Source organism: Peromyscus maniculatus, chromosome 4 (genome assembly GCF_049852395.1).
Source record: "Peromyscus maniculatus bairdii isolate BWxNUB_F1_BW_parent chromosome 4, HU_Pman_BW_mat_3.1, whole genome shotgun sequence".
Classification (NCBI taxonomy): Eukaryota; Metazoa; Chordata; class Mammalia; order Rodentia; family Cricetidae; genus Peromyscus; species Peromyscus maniculatus.
The window spans coordinates 21,374,864-21,391,633 of NC_134855.1; the positions used below are offsets into that span (position 1 = coordinate 21,374,864).

Here is a 16,770-nt window from a genome sequence, read left to right on the forward strand (position 1 = left end):
CAGATTTTATTACTTATTCGTAAGTGTAATCCTAAGCAAGTTAAGTCATCTCACTTTTCCTGAGTTTTTTGTTATTTATTCATTTTTAATAATTTCATGTATGAGTATGGAATTTACAACAGTTCCACCCCTCTGTCTTCTCCATCTAACTCTGCCTATCCATGTCCCCATTAACAGTTGAATTCATGACCTCTGCTTCATTATGATTAGTGCAAATGTGTCTTACTTAATCTATTCAGTGTTGTTCATCTGTACATGTATTTAGGCATGGTCACATGGGATGGGTGCTTCCTCTCTCTCTCTCTCTCTCCAGTCACCCCTAACTTCCCCTATCTATATTGCTATGTCAACTGGTGTTGTAATTTTGCAGAGCTTTTCAGGCATCCATGTTGATGAGATATCATGTGGACAGCTTTCCTGTCATGTATAGAAGACACTACGTCACAGTGTCATAGGAAGTTCTGGTCTCTGTCTCTTAGTGTCTTTCTGTTCTTTCTTCTGCAATGTTTGACTACACATTATGTAATGGGCTTGTCTTGTAGATGGACCAATTGGGGTGTGGTTGGGAACCTCATGGTCATTTATCCTCTGCATCTTGGCCAGTTGTGGGTCTCTATAATAGTCTCTACCTATTGCAAAATAGCTTCCTTGATGAGGGTGTGAGAATTACGCTTACCTGTGCTTACTACAAATTTGTCTTATTCCTAAGAATCTACCTTAGACAAAATTGAAGAGTTTGAGAGTAATTTCCTTGGCTGAGGAGATTTTAAGACAGGAGATTTGATTGACTCTATCATGTGATGTAGTTTAAAAAGAAAGAGAAAATTGGGAAATTTAGTACTGTAAATAAGGCTTGTACTAAAAAAGATAAGGAGAGGCCTGAAATAGAATGGAATAAAGGAAATGATGTCCTTAGGGCAAGAACCCACCCAACTAATCCTGTAAAAGGAAAAGTCCTAAAGAATTTTATGTTCTTAAAAACAATAGCAAATCACAGCCTATGGAAATGTAATCCAAAGAGGAGGCCAGATTCCTTACCAAACAGGCAGCCAGCCTTGGCAGCATCAGTCACATTGTTCTATCTTGGAACATGGAATCATGGAATATTCCTCTGTGGTTAAGGAGAGACTCATCATGTGACAGACTAGTCCCTGCATGGAGGCACAGAGAGGTCATTTCATGAGATGTGACAGTAAAGCTGAGATTGTGTTGAAGACCCCAGAAATTTGGAGGTGCCAGATCCATGGAATGTTTGCCAGGGAGAGCTGAAAACAGCCCACCTGAAAACTAGCCCAAGAGACAGAAGTTACAGTCAGCACATCTGGAAAGGAAGAGCCATTTAATCCCTTTGACGATGGACATGGAACTGCAGGATTTGGAGTTTTCATTGTTGGGTTTTGGTTTTGTTTGGGCCTAGTGTTTTCTCTCTACACAAGTGCTCCTCCCTTTGAGAAAGTCATGTATATTCTGGGCCATCGTACGCTGGAAATACGTTATTTTTATTTTTTTTTATTTTATAGGTATGTAAGATGAATTGCTAAATGGTCTTATTAATAAAAAAAACCCAGAGCCAGATATTGGAGGGAAAGCTGAGAAATCAGAGGAACAGAACAAGCCACAACCATAAGTTACACTAGGAAATCCTCAGCCCAAGAAATACCTATTTCCTATATACCCACACCTATATGTCTTTCTGTCCCTGTGATCTCACTTCCTCTCTCCTCCCAGCTACATCATTTCCCTCTGTCTGGCCATCTCTATCACTTCCTGTCTGTCTGTACAAATCCAGACCTCTATGGTTCACTACTGCTTGGATTAAAGGCATGTGCCACCACACCTGGTTCTGTTCCCAGTGTGGTCCTGAACTCACAGAGATCTGAATGAATCTCTGCCTCCCTAATGCTAGGATTTAGGGCATGTGCCACACTGCCTGATCTCTATGTTTAATATAATGGCTGGCTTTGAACTCTGATCCTCAGGTAAGCTTTATTGGGGTGCACAAATAAAATTTAACCACACAGATAATTATAATCAAGAGATTGCCTTGAGTCTCAGAAGAAACTTAGACTTTGGAGTTTTAAACTGTCTTGAGACTGTGAAGACCTTTGGGGACTTCTGAATTTGAACTAAATGCAATTTGTATTATAATATGGCTGCAAGTCTATGGGGGCCAGGGAGTGGAATGTGATGGTTTAAGTGAGGATGAGCCCCTGGGCCCACATACTTGTGTGCTTCTTCCCCAGAGGGTAGAACTGTTTTTGAAAGCTTAGGGGATGTGGCCTTGAGGAAAGTGTGGAACTGGGCTTGGGCTTTGAGATTTCAAAACCCTATTGTAGTCTCAGCTAACTTTCTCTGCCCTCTATTTTTGGATGAGGATGCAAACTCTCAGTCACTCCTCTATCACCATGCTTGCCTGATTGTTGTCGACTCTCCTGATATGATGTTCATGGACTCACCCTCTGAAACTAAGCACAAAATTCTTTCTTCTACAAGTTCCCTTGATCATGATGTCTCAGCACAGTAATAAAAAAGTAACTGTGGCACAGATATTTAAAGCATAGCTTAATGGTTAATACTTAGTGGTACTGTTGATATGCAAAGTTATAAAGTAAATGCAACATTTTCTTCTGGAATTCATAAGATAAGTTCCTGTCATATGAGCTGTGGTGGTATTGTGTTCCCCAAAATATTGTGTACCTTAATAAACTTATCTGGGGTCAGGGAACAGAAAAGCCACTAGTTAGGCAGTGATAGCACACACCTTTAATCCTAGCATTCCATAGACAGAAATCCATCTGGGATCTCTGTGAGTTTAAGGCCACATTGGAAACAGCCAGGCATGGTGACTCACGCCTTTAATCCCAGGAAGTAAGCCTTTAATCCTAGGGAGTGATGGTAGAAAGCAGAAAGGTATATAAGGCATGAGGACCAGAAACTAGAAGCATTTGGCTGGTTAAGCATTTGGCTGGTTAAGCTTCAGGCTTTCGAGCAGCAGTTCAGCTGAGACCCATTTTGGATGAGGACTCAGAGGCCTCCAGTCTGAGGAGACAAGACCAGCTGAGGATCCGGCGAGGTGAGATAGCTGTGGTTTGTTCTGTCTCTCTGATCTTCCAGTGTTCACCCCAATAACTGGCCTCGGGTTTGATTTCATTAATAAGAACTTTTAAGATTCATGCTACAATGAGCTATACCATGGTTCCTGCTTATATTACATAACTGCACTGTATATGTGAAAGTAGCCATGGATGACACGTAGACAAATTTGTGCACTGTGTACTAATACAATTTTATTGACAAAAACAAATGGTAGACTCCATAGTTTAAAGGTCATAGTTTCATGGCCCATAATACAATCAATAAATTATCAAGCTAACCAATAGTTGGTTTCCTTTGTGAATTTCAATAAGGGAACTTGGTATGTTATCATTGTAGTTCTCTTTATTATGTGATATTATTGTCTTTAGTGCTGTGAGTTGTAGATTTTGAGCTGCTAACTCATGTATGTTTCAGACTGGCCTCAAAATTCCCATGTAGCTAAATATAACTTTGAATTTCAGAACCTCCTATCTCCACATCCCTAGCTGTGGAATTCAGGTGTGCTTCACATGCATAATATACATGATGATGGACTTAGTGCCAGGTAGACAAGCACTCTGCCAATTGAACTGTATCCCCAAGCTGAAGATTAGGATTTAGAGGGAGATAATAATGTGCATAGAAAATACAAGCAATCAAACAATTAATTATTGTCTAGTTAACAAAATTTGGCCTAAAGAAAGATTAATGTTATCTGAAGAGTGAAGTTCTTTATAAATAACTCATAACAAATTAAAAGCAAAAATCACAGTATAAACTTAGTTTAGTGTAGGTCATGAATAAAACTCTGTATATGATAAATATTGCTGCAAAATCACATTGTGCTCTTTTTAAATGAAGTAGAAGTCACATCAAGAATCCCAGCATTCTTCTTTTAAAATATTTTAGTTTGTAGAGACATCATATTATTTTCACATGCAAATATAGATAGATAATAAAGAAAGAGAGAGAGAGAGAGAGAGAGAGAGAGAGAGAGAGAGAGAGAGAGAGGCGATTAAGTAAACATTTGATTTCTTCCTGCCTCTGGGTGCACACAGTAACATTCTTTATCTTCTTCTCTTTATAACTCTAATCTTTTCAGAATCAAAAGCTGCATTCAAGACCATGTTTTTAAATTTTAGTTTTTAAATTTTATTATTTCCACAGATTCCCTTATAACACAAAGAAATCACTTGTATTATAGTCATTTCTCAAAGCCAGGACCCCAAATCTCTTTCAATTTTCACCTTCCTTCACTAACCATATCACCTTCTCTCCTTTGGAAATTAACTCCTTTATTTTGTGGCAATACAAACCTTATTGTTTCCTGCTATCCTTAACTAAACAAATATTCATTGCATGTTCATTATTACTTATTGGAAAGAATCACTGTCTTCCACTGCAGTGAACTTTCCTACTCAGAAACAACATTTGCCTTTGCATCCAAGCTCTTTACTGAGACACTAAATGCAATATTAGATACTAATGATTATTAGACTGAGAACAACATCACCTTTCTTGTGAACCTTTTTTTTTATGAAGATAAAAGCAATTCTAACAAGAGGACACAATGTAGTAGAAGATCCATGATTAAATACTGCGCGGGGGGGGTGGGGGGTAAGTTGATGGAAGAAGACTTAAAAAAACAATTACACGTCATTAGTAAATGTCTTTTGGGAGACAATAAATTCAGAGCTAAAGCTTTGATGAAATAATAAAAAAGATAAAATATTTTTAAAAATACAGGTTAAGTAGGAAAGCCATGTACTGATAAAGCTGTAGTAGGTAAGATCCTGAACGATGAGATGGATCTTGTTGTGTATCAGTGATGCATATTTTGGAAACATTGTGATCTCAGGGATTGTAGCAGTGAGAATTAGACAATTAGGATGCTTCTAGTTATCTGCTGCCAAAATATTCTTTGCTGTTCCAACATTCTATTATTTTTCTCCTTTTCTTTTACTTAACATAGTTTTGTTTTCCATAGAAAATATTCTGATTAAGGTTTCCCCTCCTTCAACTCCCCTGAGATTCTCTCAAGCTCTCTTCCCATCTGTACTCACTCACTTTCTGTCCATCCTTAGGGACAGAAAACAAAATCATCTAAAGATTAATAATAAAGTAAGGTAAGCCAAAACAAACAAATCATACTGAGGAAAAAACAAACAGAAGAAAAAGAGCCAAAGAAAAAGCACAAGAAACATTATATAAACAATACACACAAACATAAGAATCCCATAAATTCCCAAAAATATGTCATAATACATACACAAAGAGGACCACTACTGAAAGAAAAAAAAAAAAAAACACTGACAAAACATTATGAGACGAAGAACCTTTAAAGATACCCTTGAGTTTGTTTTGTGTTGGCCCTTTACCACTGGGTGTATAGTCTACCCTTAAGTGGTATGTATCCCAGTCAGACTCCATTGGAGAAAAGTAAGTTTTCATTTGTGAGTGATTATCAATTGAAGATAGCTTCTGTGTCCTTATTTATTTAAGGTTTGTTTGGTTTTTGTTTTTGATTTTTACAAATAGCAATTTTATTCTTTGCTCATTTATGTATGGTAAAAGCTCTGTTTGCACCCTTACTTATCCTTGCTTTTACTGATAGGCAGAATCATAGCTGTGGTAGTAATTCTATATCTTTTGTTTTAGAGTACATACAGTACAGTCTCTCCTCATGGGGGCTCTATAAACACTCCTTGAATGAAGAAATATTCCATTCAGTTTCCCCAATACAAATTCTTAAAAGCTAATCCATAACTTACACACAATTCACTAGTGCCCAATAGGTTCATTCTATTTCACTATTTTTGAATTCCTCAATCTTGAAGGATGCTCAATTGAAAACCCACCACTTACTGGTAAGAATTTTAGGACCTTCATCTTTCATGTACAAAGCATCATCTATGAGTGTGTTTTTTTTTTAATGATATATGAATATGTCACACAGGACACATAGAGACGTTATCTCTTGTTTTTTTTTAAAGCCTGGAAAATATAACAAGCTACACTAGAATGAAGTGAATAGCTTTGCTGTTTTGCACCATTAACGGAAATTCATTATTCATCAATTTGGTTCAATCTCCAGAAGTCATGTGAAATGCAACAGAAGCATCAGTGTTGTCTCAGAAGAGTGAGGCTATTGTTTTATCGTAGCCTTTGTACTCACCATCAATGTACAAACCTTGAATTTTGTCTTCATTAGCTATGGAACATAAAATGTAGGCTTTCTTTGCCTTCAAAGGCTGATTTTATTTGAGATTCAGTACGCACTACATAATGATTGAGTGTTGATCATGACACTTGAGAAATGCTTTTGAAGAGTTGCCACTAAATGAGGGTTTTTATTTCTGATCCACAAGGAACAATGGAAAATAATCCAATGTTAGTGGTAACTATCTACCCAGTTTGGTCACTGTAGAAAGCCAGACTCGGGAATTTCCAATGAAATAACCTCTGGTATCCCTGTGACCAGACACCTAACAATAAAATACTAGGTTTTGTTAACTTAAATGCAAAGAAATTTTTTTTATCATTGTGAACTTTGATATATGTGGTGCTTTGATGTAGGAAGAAGCTTTATTGAGTAGGTGCTTGAGGGAATTCCTGGACTGTTCTTTTATATGTGATTGTGGGTTATGACTATAGAGCTGTAGTACATCTAGTGGAGGTTTTAAATTAAAGGCCCTCAATAGATCTCTATACACATTGTACTACAATTTTAATATAGCCAATGATATTAGAAGAAAACATCACGAAATTAACTTTTTTTTTACATTTAAAAAATTTTATGGTATCTTTCTTTAAGTCATAAAACATGGTGTTTTATGACTCATCCACACATGTGAAGTTAAAATGATGACAATATAGGGACAAAATATTGCGTCCAACATTTCACAATTACCTATCAAACCATGTTAAAAGCAGCAATGACCCACTCATTTAACACAATTCACAAGGATGAGACATTATTACAAACTACAACCCTCAGCATTATAGATTAAACTGGGGTTTCTAGCATTATCCTATAAATTTATATAAATCAACTGGTGTTCAGATAGACCTAGAGAACACTCGTGCATACAGTATTTGCTATAACAGACAAAAGTGACACATTTACATATTTATCTGCTCACATTTAACAATATTTTGCCTGAATATCTTTTCATGAGTATATATTAATTATACAAAACAATGGTTTCATTGTGACACTGCCACATATGCAAAAAAATGTACTTTGCTTCACTATTACTGCTCTTCTCACCTCCATTTCATCTGCTCCAATTTCTCTTCCAAAAAGTCTCAGTTGTACTTGTGTTGTTATGTACTTTATGAAAATCTAAATTCTGTTTATAGAAGAGGTCATTCATTACTTGCTTGTGTGAAACTGGTTAATTTGTTAATATAATTTTCAGGTCCATTCATTTTCCCATGAATAATATGTTTTCCTTCTTCTCTAGGAGTGAATAATATTCATTTATGTGTATACACAATATTCCCTATTACACATTCATCTATGATGGATGCCTTGCCTGGTTTTCAGCTATTCTGATCATTGGTGTGAGAAATGTGAATGTATGGGTATCTATACTGTATGCTGACCTTGTTTCTTTTAGCACTACACTTAACCATTGTAGAGTAAGATCTTGTAGCCATTGATATTTTTGTTTTGTGAGAAGCTCCGTATTATTTTCCATAGTTACTAGATGAATTCATACACCAAACCTAGAGTATTCTTACTCTGTTTTTTCTTGATAATAGCTATTCTTCCTAGGTTGAGGTGGAATTTGTGCAGTTGTTTATTAGTGTTAGTTCTTTGAGTTTTGACCATTATTAATCCTCTTGCTCAATTCTTCTTAGATCCACCCCCACCTTCCCTAACTACCTAATTTGTGCCTTCTTTTGTATTTTGACCCATCGAGTCCAATTTGTGCAGCTTTTATATCCATGAAATGTCACCTTCTACTAGAGCTTGGTTGACCAGTCAGGGACAACATTCATAAAGAAGACTGACTCTCCCATTCATAAAAAAAGATTGACTCTTCAATAGGTGTGGGGCTTCATGTTCACCTTCAATCTCCATGGAGGGATTTGGTCTGGATTGAGCTTGCATGGGGCTTGTGTGTAGTGTTGTACCTGCTGTGATTTCACATGTGGAGCTTCCCTGTTGTGTCTGTAGGACATTGTTATCTCACGACTTCTGCCTCTTTTTGTTCTACCTTCCCTTCCTTCAAAAGGATCTCTGTGCCTTGGAACGGGGTGGTACAGTATATATGCCCCATTTGGAGTGGAGCACTCTATAGACTCTTATTCTCTACACCTTGACCAGCTGTGGGACACCGTGATAGTCATCATTTGGAGAGCAGAGTGGCTGACTAAAAGGAGGTGCCAGTCATGGGTTAAGACTCCCAAATAGCATGAAACAACTTCTAGATATTTACAGGTTTTTGAAAGAGCTATGTTTTCTCACCACCTTACTTAGTGTTTCAGGAGGAAATGACAATATGGATCGTAGAAGGAAAAGTGAAATTTGAGGTGACAGGATAATCATTGCACTGCACATCAGCAAGGGTTTTAGAAAATGGCTCTCATATGTGGGAGAGTAGTATATAATTATCCTTATCTGAACACCAAAAATATCAATTCCATAACAAGAGATATGCTTATGTCTAAACCAGAATCCAAGGTTAAAAAAATCATACTAATTCACTTAGTTTAATACTTCAATATCTGCTAAAGGACGTTTCATTTATTTTAATGGATTATTGTAAATTGAGATTTCTTCCTAAGTCATAGACAAGTTCTGCTTTTTCTATATGAAAAAAATAACAATGTGCCATATCATGAGAGTATCAAAGGAATGACTGTAGTACTCATAGAATCTGAAAACAGCATCCTTGCAAACAAAAGTAAAAAGATGAAACTAGACAATAAAGATAAATGTAAGAAAACAAAGAAACACAGGAATTACCGCAAAAGGAAAATAACTGCAACTCCCTCCTTACCCATTACACAGTCATCACCTCCAGTGCGGAACAGTAGTTCTTTTGACAGTGTGTAACTGTGGTTTCTGAGTTAACTAAGAACCGCTATATTCTAGATATGGGATGCAATGGATCTTTCTTACAGGTGAGCAAATACTGAAGCAGTAATCCAGAATGAAATATTTTTCATCCCCAGTGGGAATAAGTTGCACTAGCTATTCAGATATGAATTGCCTCTAAAACCCAAACTTACTGTAAATTACATTTATGTTCAGATACTGGTCTGGTCAAAGAAATCATTCCCATAATTGGAGAATTCTCCTTAAAAAAGAATATTTTGGAAAATATGTCACCTGGAATGTGATAAGTAAGGACTTATGCATTTATGTTAATAGAAAAAGAATCGTTCATTTAAGGTAGAACATTCTATTAAAAAAATGTAAAAATGTGTTAAAATATGCAGGGTATAAGAGAGGGTTTAGAAGGAGGAAAGGGAAGTTGAAAAGATTGTTATTATAATATCAAAAACTAAAAATATTTATAAAAATTTTAGAGAGCAACCCTTTTCAAAGATTTTTTATATTCCTCTAGAAAACCTATCAAGATCCAGGCAACAGCTCTCTGCCTGATCTACCTCTGAGGGGAGCCATTTTTGGTGGCAGGATACTTTCCTCTGACATAGGTCTAGATTCAACCTCTGCATTGGCTGAGTTATGTGTTTCTTTTACCAGTTTCAAGATGGAGATGATAGTGCACACCCCTCTCCATGTATAGAGGAGTGAATGAGACTCACAGAAGAACTTTCACCAAAATTGTCTTCTTCCAATTACCCTTACATGGGGAGGGGGAGAGGGCAGGGGTGACCAGCTTTGAATGGTTGGACAAGCTCTTGCCCTTCCTTTGGTAAATTATGCACTTGAACTAACATAGCTCACAAAACATGCTAACGTAGCACCTTAAGCACTATCCCTTTTATGTCGGATGACATTCCAATAAGGAATCACAATTGTGAAATTAGGTGATTGTGTACAGGATTATAGGTTTAAAATAATACTTCAGGATTATGGATATCTTTGAATATATCCTTAAGCATCAGTAGTGCTTGAGAAACTTCAAGGAATTGTTTCCTTCTAAAATAACATCCAATTCTTTTTTAATTAGCCCTTTCCACATTCCAAGGCCAGTGTATGAGAAAACTTTTCCTATCAAAGCCGTCATGACAAAGGCCAATATTTCACCAAACTTCTAAATTTCATGAAATGAGTGTGTGTATATGTCTGCCTAAGCCCTGCATTTTTTGAAGACTGGACTCCAGCATACCCTTCTCTTCACATTGGTTTTGAATTAGCCAGATAATGAGGTTGAGCTCATACCAATAAGATGAGACACATTCATTACCTGAATTAAAATAAAAACTAACTGTACTTCTCACCCTGGTGTGCTTGTTGGCCCAATTTGGATCATAGCACATATTTTTTACTAAATGAAATTGCCTTACTGGGTTACTTTGCTTTGTTTGTTCATTTTTATTTATTTATTTATTTATTTATTTATTTGTGTGTGTGTGTGTGTGTGTGTGTGTGTGTGTGTGTGTGTGTGTGTGCGAGTGTGTGGTACAGGGAATATTCTTTTCCAAAAATTTGAGAGCTTGTCCTGGATTTCAAATCCATCCAAGATTGTGTTCAGAAACCCTTCCCTAGTGTCCACTGGGGAGCTATCCCACATCTCTGTTGCAGCAGGAAATACAGTTTTAGATGAAAGACCCTCTGAGATTAGTAACATTCTCAGGATGGAACGTTTCTTAGCAACATAAGGAAGGGCCTAAGCAGGTATCAAGGCTACCAGGAATTTCTGTACACAGACCAAGATAATATATGCAATGGAAAATAGCAAAGTACTCAGAGGTAGCTGGAACATACTGGAAGTTGTCTGAGAGTGAAGGATTGATATGGAAGGCAAGAAATCATCTCCTTAGGAATGGAAATTGAGCCTCTAAGGGCCTCTCAATTTAAGAACCAAATAGGTAAGTAATCAGACTAAACTCAGCTCCAAGTAATATAAACAGTTTCACCCAGAGAGGGTGGAAAACAACCCATTTAGCTGGCACGGTGACTCTCCTGCCTTGTTCAATATACCCCTCCCTGCCCCCAATAAGGGAGATGGAGCACTGAAAGACCCACAGAAGCGACGCTTAACTCCCTATCTTCTCTCTGGACACAGGTTTCTCTTGTTTTCTCCACCCTCCAATTCTTTCCCTCAGATAACCTATGAGACTTTGGATTTGGTTTGAGGGAAGGGGGACGTATAGAGAGCCACTTAGTGTGGTTATGTTCAACAGTGCCTTAGACCATAAAATTCCCAGACATTCGTTTTCTAAGTGAGTAGAAGTGCCACACAAAGCTACTATGGTTTTAAGTCGAGTAACTGTTTAAAGAGTTGATTTCTAAGGGACATAAACTATAGCCAATGCTGAGTTCTGCAGATTCTTTTTATCTCATCATTGGCTATGCTGGAGTGGGACACAATGGCACCACCATCTTCTTCTTTTTAAGTCTACCAAGTGCTCCTAATAAAACAGCCCCAAATGTGGGCATTTGGCACACTCCCCATTACTTCTGCTTCCTTTGTGAATTCCTTTTGCAGTAAGAAATAGTACCTAATAGCCAAGGGTCCATATATCAAAGCAACATCCAGATGACATCGCTTGGTGTTCTCATTTATAATCAATGGTAAGATATGTGAACTTCTTTTCCTTGGCTTGAGAGCAAGGACATTTCTTCTTCTATTTATTTGCTTTGCTATTTTACTACATACCTAAGGGTACTTTCTTCTACAGCATCCATGCTTTTAAAACTCTGATGCTTGTTGGAAAAAAATAAAAGGAATGACTATTCACGCTTAATCTATAAGATGCATGGATCTCACCAGGACTTGTGCCTTGAAGGAAGATGGGCTCATTTTATCCTGAATCTTGCCAGGAACTAAATAGTATTGTGATTTGTTGACCTTTTGCCTAGTGACATTGATATCGTCAAGTTGGTGGCAACAATGTAACTTGAAAGTCATCTTGGTTAGTGACTATATCAAACTGAAGAATGCCATGTGACTTTAACATAATCTTTATTAAAGTAACCACATGGCATGAACCATAATGGTACTGCCCCTAAATGTTTCAGTTCTTTTGAGTCCTTAAGGGATCATTACACCCCTAGTATTTACTACCTCTAATATTCCAATCCTTGTCTCTTTTTTATTTTCATAGTACTGGATGCTTAATGGGATCCTGGAAATGGGAGACCCAGAGAAGATTCTACCACATTGCCAGGTAATAACATCAGTTCATTTTTTTTAAATGAATCAAACTAAGAAGGTAACACCAGACATCCACAGTAATTTTTTAGCATAATAATTATTTTGCATGATATATCTACTGGTTTCTAGAGGAGATGTAGAGTTTTCTAGCCATGTACCTAAATCACTAGCCAGCCTCCTAGGGGAGCTAACATTTTGGGATGGATAGATCTGAGAAGCTCATGCAAATTTGCAGTTACCCAAAGGAAACTTTGGAAAGAAAGCACAGATTCCAACCAGGACCTGAATAATAAATTGCCATGCTAGACTAGACGTTACTGGGGGCAGCTGCAGTAGCTGGAGGCAAAGAGGAATCAACCAGCTTGCTTGGGAAGCCAGTGATGCATGCTCTGCTGGGATGTAGAGGCAGTTCTTTTTGCCAAGCATCTCCAAGCCCATTTTCTTTTTCTAACTGAAATAGAAAATTATTTCCTTACTCAAGATTTTTTTTCCTTCATTCTTGTCTGCTTTTGTTTCTACCCCACTAAGTCGTGAATACCCTTGATTTTGTTTTTGCTTTCTAGTTGCTCTGACATAGACAGGGTAAGGAAAAAGAATAGGCTTGGTCTCTTTCCAAGTTCTTTTACATGTTATTGTTTTCTGTGCTCTATATTCTCTATATTACAGGTACTGAATCAAGATCACATAATAGTAATAACAAATAAAGTAAAAGACTCTTAACAGTCAATGTGTGGGGAAGGTGTGTGTGTGTGTGTGTGTGTGTGTGTGTGTGTGTGTGTGTGTGTGTGTGTACCCCTCTGACTAATGAAAACAAACAAACAAAAATGCACACAATTTTAATCCCAGCATCACAGTATTTCTAACGTTTTTAAAAATGTTTTTTGGGTTATAATATAATTATAGCATCTCTGCCTTTCCACATTTCCCTCCCAAGCCCCTCCTCTCTTTCAGATTCATGGCCTCTTCTCCATTAATTTTTATTGTATTGTATATTAGTAAAAAAAGAGATTCCCAATCCCCAAGAAGTAAGGTTATACCCAGTACTAATTACTTTTCTCTTGCTGTGATCAAACACCATGACCAAAGCAACATGAATGTGGTTTTTTTTTTTTTTCTGTTTGTGGTTTCAGCATGTTACAAGTCCACTGTGGTAGGGAAGCATGTCAGCAAGCAGCAGTCATGGCAGTCAGGTCAGAAAGCTAATAGCTCACATCCTCCATTGAAAGCATGAAGCAGAGATGGGAAACTGGAAACAGGAAAGGCTATGAAGTCGTAAAACCTGTCCACAGTGACACACTTTCCCCCCCGCAAAACTGTGCCCCAAAGTCTTCTCAAACATTGCCAACAAGATACCATGTGTTCAAATGTCTGAGTTTGTGAGGGACATTTCACACTCAAACCACCACTGACTCTGAGTAAGCTGGACTTCACTTTTACATAGAAGATATGATGTAAAATTGTCCACATTTTCAATAATTGACAATACTGAGACTATATTTTTGCATGGTGACTATAAACTTTACAAGGATGGAAGTATTATGATTAAGTTATCCTGAGCAGTTGATAATATGAAGCAATTACATTACTCTTCGATTGTCGTATCGCTACATAAATAAGTTTAGGAGGTTAACTGAATCATCTTAAGTGTATCCTTTTATCATAAGCTTAACTTCTGCTAGAAATTTTTTCTCTCTCCTGGCATATCTCCAATTAATGAAACATATCATTATTTATCACAGGAAAATAAATGTTCCATGTCTATGTAAGTTATAATCTATTTATATAGGAGTATCAGCTTCATACATCTTTAAGTAATTAGAAGGATGTTTAGACAATATAGGCTAAACTAAATTTTTATTATTATTCCCAAACAATAAATAACAATATTTGAATACATACATTTCCTATGCTACCACTTAGAAATATCTAAATTCATAAGAGAAAAACATAGGAAATAAGTATAAAGTATATAATGCTAATGAGGCACTTAAGTTAGTATTAGAGCTGCTGAGTACGTGTCATTGAAAGCTCTGAACTTTGAGTTACAGTTACTTATCAAGATTTCGATTGTGTGGAGGTGGGGAAACCAGTGGCATTGTTCCAGGTGCCTTTGGAGACCATCCCATGGCTCTTCCATTAATCAGAAGAATACACAGGTCTAAATATTGACTGGTGATTTACCTTCCTCTCCTGGAGGATCTCAGGAGACTGATGCTATAAAAGAAAAGAAAGCCAAATGCACAAAATCTGAGGTTTGGAGAAAATAAGGAATGAGAAAAGAATCCTTTCTGTGTATTAAAGATCAATCCTTTTCTGAAAATGAAATTATTCCTATATAAGTAAAAGGTCATTCCTAGTCATTGATTGTACCTTGGGAACTAACATTTACCAGAAATAATTCAATTCTGCTATGTATTTGCATGTATAGTATACATCTTTTATAAGTTTAATCTACACATATATTTATGCTATAGTGCCTCAAATAATGCTTCACATAAATATGTATTTGAAACATTTAAGATTTTTGTTTACATGAACAGGTATTTAAATACTCTATAAATGATAATCACTTCCTCAAGTAAATGTGATGTATCTTTCATGAAATTTAAAGTGACATTAAAGAATTTTTAAATTTTTACTATAAAATTTAATAAATCACTTTCACCTGATTATTGAATATTCACTGACATCTGTAGAACAGGAAGTATAATTTGTCATGCATTGTCAATCAAAACCTGTTAGATGCACATTGCTGTTATGAAGCTTATTGATATTGAATGCATTACTCCACATGGATATTATTTTTTCTGAAAAGGTGAATGAATGAAAGATATTAAAAATGAGACTCTGCATTCAAAATTGCTTCAGGATACTAAGCATGATCTTAAAAATACATCTGGACAGATTAATCAAACTGTAAGCAAAGATTCTTTAGTTCAGAACTAGACATTCCATCATCCATTCTCAAGTGTGAAACAAAGTTCTTTTGGGGTCTTTATGGTGTTCATCTTTCATTATAATATTTTGACCATTTCAAAGTAACATTTATAACAAATGATAGAGTCACTAACTACCTAAAATTGTTTCTGCCTGAGATCTGTCTCAAAGCTACAAAAAAGACATGAATGTTGTCTTGGGAGGAGAATAGTATACTTAAGAAGGTGAATCAACTATACCAGGATTACAGAAAAATCATTTGGATACCTTGGTCTTGCCTCTTTCCTTTCCTACAGTTCACATCAAGATATGCCCTAAAATCCTTGAGACTGCCCACTTTCCAGAGTACTGATTCTTTGGCCTTACATTGTTATTTGCTCATAGTACTTTATGAACATAAGCAAAAGTTATGCTTTCCTCAGGTCAATAATTCCTCATTCTAATTACAGATACTTCTCCAGTTTGCAGTCATTTCTGAATATCTTAGAAAAACATGGCATCTAATCATCAGTGCTGATCGATGGGTAGTGAGTTCAAATCAAGAAGACGGTAAAGTAGTTTTGAGTAGTTAGAAGACATTTTAGTTCTTTCAAGGCACGTTGTTTCAAAGTTCTAACCCACAAGAAATACATAGTTTTTAACTGTATTTTTTGAGAACTATATACATTAAAATCTGAATCACTTTTGCCTCTCCCTCACTCCTTCAACTCTTCCCAGGTGCCCTCCATTCATGACCTCTTCCTATTATTACATATACATACATCTTTGCATGTGTGAGTGCAATATATACTTAATATATATAAAGTATTGAGTCCATTTAGACACAAGATAAGACATTGCTCTTATTTATATATGTTCAGGACTGACCACTTGGGATTGGACAACCTATGCACGTTTTTTTTTTTCACATAAGCACACAGACATACACAAACATATGAGTTGTCTTTAGCTCAATTTGCCACAGAAATCTGTAAGAGGCAAGTGATACCACCAAAGAGGCTTTATTGAAAACTATGCTGGAGCAGAATGAAAACCGTACACAACACTGGTCAGGGCTCCTGGACTATTAGGTTAGGGTAAAGGATAATACCAAAAGCAAATGATAAAATAATCTGGTAAGCAAGTCATAGCATACTCAAAATGTGGCAAATAACAGTCAGAATTGCCTATGATCTCCTTAAGTGAGGACAAAGCCACCCCCAGTCCAGCGTTGAGGATTAAACAGTTTTTGCATGCTAGGCAACTGCCTTAGCATTTAGCCAACCCCCAGACTGCTCATGTTTTAAAATGCCCTACATTCACAATTCTATAACTTTCTGTTATTAGCAGTGGTGTCATTTTGTACTTAATCATCTTTCATGCAGAATTTGAACTTAGTGTCATTGCTTATGGCACTATTGATATGTAGTATTCAGTCACTTTTTCTTGTGGCTTAGAGACTGAACCTGTGGGTTTG

General features: G+C 36.5%; 1 long non-coding RNA gene across 2 annotated transcripts; it reads left to right on the forward strand.

The window, feature by feature from the left end:
• The first annotated feature begins 1,127 nt into the window (after positions 1 to 1,127).
• On the forward strand, positions 1,128 to 16,001 carry LOC121829029 (uncharacterized). 2 transcript variants are annotated; one of them, XR_013050443.1, is made up of 3 exons: positions 1,128 to 3,073; positions 12,328 to 12,390; positions 15,764 to 16,001. It is a non-coding gene; the product is annotated as an uncharacterized LOC121829029 (long non-coding RNA). The 2 variants fall into 2 exon arrangements; XR_013050444.1 differs by having other exon boundaries at positions 1,128 to 1,492.
• The last annotated feature ends 769 nt before the right edge of the window (positions 16,002 to 16,770 follow it).